Source organism: Mirounga angustirostris, unplaced genomic scaffold (genome assembly GCF_029215605.1).
Source record: "Mirounga angustirostris isolate CCGP_5_RB_7025 unplaced genomic scaffold, mMirAng1.0.hap1 SCAF_11, whole genome shotgun sequence".
Lineage (NCBI taxonomy): Eukaryota > Metazoa > Chordata > Mammalia > Carnivora > Phocidae > Mirounga > Mirounga angustirostris.
Genome location: NW_026991719.1, coordinates 49,376,968 through 49,379,519, shown reverse-complemented (window position 1 = coordinate 49,379,519; position 2,552 = coordinate 49,376,968). Strand labels below are relative to the sequence as shown.

Below are 2,552 nucleotides of genomic sequence, written 5' to 3'. Positions count from 1 at the left end.
GTGGCCCACTCATGCTGCCACAGGACTCTGCTGGGAGGTGGGACATCATGCTCACTTACTGGGGCACCCTGCACAGGGATGGCCAGCAAGAGTGGGGGCCAGTGCTTGTGTTTGCCATCTGGGCATTGGTACAGCCCTCTACTGCTGGCCTTCCTGTGCTGCCAAGAAGTGGCATTTGGGAGGGTGTGCCACAGAGTTGGCTCCAGGCAGAGCTGGGTGCCAGGTCCCATGTGAGTGTGCCCCCACCCGCACGCACCATGGCCTCCTGGAGCATGGCCTACTGCTTGCAACAGGAGACCACGTACCCCATGTTCCCACAGTACTTTGCCACCCTGTGATGCCCGACTGTGGAGACAAACTCTGTTGCTCATTCCTCATCCACTGCTGGGTGAGACGGAGACCAACATGTAGAACTCACAGTGCCAGGAGACTTTCTTGCAGCGGCACTTGAGACCCAACTGGCCCCCAGCCAGCGTGACACAGCTGGTGAAGCAGATGCCCACCTAGTGGTCATTGTTGCCTGGGGCTGAGATGGGTGTATGGGAGAAGCACCACAAGCCCCCGAAGGTGTACTGTGAGGTGGAACAGATGCCCATCTATGTGGTGTGCAGCTGCTTCTGCAAGCCCACCGGCCAAGCATGCCGCAGCTCAAGAAAGTGGTGGAGGGCTTAAAGGAGCAAGCAAATCCAAAACCAGCTGGACCACCTGAAAAGACTGGAAGACTTAAAGAAGAGGCGCTGGGCACATGGGGAGCAGACACAAGCTGAACTCTTGAACCTGAACCAGATGGAGAGGGAGATCATCTCGAAGTTTGAGCAGCTCTCTCACTCCTTGAAGCATCATGAGTATCGCCTCCTGGCCCACCTTGAGGAGCTAGATTTGGCTATCTAAAACAGCATCAATGGTGCCAACACCAGATCTCCTGTAATGTCTCCCACCCGAGTAGCCTGATCACCCAGCTGGAAGTGAAGCAGCAGCAGCCTACCAGGGAGCTCTTACAGGACATCAGGGACACATTGAGCAGACCTGAAAGAATCAGGATCCCTGAACCCTGAATCACACCTCCAAAACTCAGTGTGCAGAAAAGGTGGAGTAATTTTGGCCCCCCAGGATGGATTCTGGGCAGTGTCCTTGTGGCATGGGAAAGAATACTGGCCTCTTACCTCAATGACTGCCCTCCCCCAGTGGACTCTTCTCCAGTGGGTAAGGAATTTCTTGGACTATGATGCTGGTGAGGTCTCCTACAACATGACAGGCAGGTGTCACAACTTTACTTTCTCTCAGGGTACTTTCTGTGGGCCTGTCCAGCCGTAATTCAGTCTGAGTTCCTTGGGAGGGAAGAGTACAGCCCCTCTCATCTGCCATATGAGTGGGACCTATGGGTTTTCTGGCCATGTAGGCAATCATGCTCATTCCATAGAGACCTCATGTTGACGAGGTGAACTCGGGCCAAAAGGGCTGTTGGCCATAATCTGACCTCAGGCATAAGGCGCCTTATTGCCTCGCCACTCCCTGTTCATCACAGCTGGATATACTTACCACTTTCCATGCCCCTAAGGTGGGAGAAAAGAGGTCCACGTTCTCTATTATTCTTTCCCTTCCCATGCAAATTGTGAGATGTAATGAGATGTATCAAGATTGCCCAGAAATAAAAGCCAGATGACCAAAATACATACATACGTACATATGCACATACATAAAGAAGAGTTAATACCTATTCTTCTCAAACCATTTCAAAACATAGAAATGGAAGGAAAACTTCCAAACTCATTCTAAGAGGCCATCATTACCCTGATTCCTAAACCAGACAAAGACCCCACTAAAAAAGAGAACTACAGGCCAATATCTCTGCTGAACAAGGATGCAAAACTTCTCAAGATACTAGCTGATAGGATCCAACAGTACATTAAAAGAATCACTCATGACGATCAAGTAAGATTTATTCCTGGGTTGAAAGATGGGTTCAATATTCACTAATCAATCAGTGTGATGCACCACATTAATAAAAGAAAGAAGAAAGGTGATCTTCTCAATAGATGCAGAGAAAAGCATTTGGAAAAGTACAGCATCCATTCTTGGTAAAAACCCTCAACAAAGTAGGCATAGAGGGAAAGTACCTCAACGTCATAAAGTTTACATATGAAAAACCCACAGCTAATATCATCCTCAATGGGGACAAAATGAGAGCTTTTCTTCTATGGTCAGGAAGAAGACAGGGATGTCCACTTTCACCATTGTTATTTAATATAGTACTGAAAGTCTTATCTTCAGCAGTCAGCCAACAAAAGTAAATAAAAGTCATCCAAATCAGCGAGGAAGGAGTCAAATTTTCACTTTTTGCAAGCATGATATTCTATGTAGAAAACCCAACAGACCACCAAAAAATTGCCAGATCCGATAAGCAAATTCAATAAAGTTGCAGGATACAAAATCAATGTACAGAAATCTGTTGTATTTCTGTACACCAATAATGAACCAGCATTGTTCACAGAGCTATAGAAAATAATCATAAAACTTGTCTGGAACCACAAAAGACCCAAATAACTAAAGCA

General features: G+C 47.3%; 1 pseudogene; it reads left to right on the top strand.

Moving 5' to 3' along the window:
- The first annotated feature begins 251 nt into the window (after positions 1-251).
- Positions 252-1,226, top strand: LOC123840846 (zinc finger protein RFP-like; annotated as a pseudogene).
- The last annotated feature ends 1,326 nt before the right edge of the window (positions 1,227-2,552 follow it).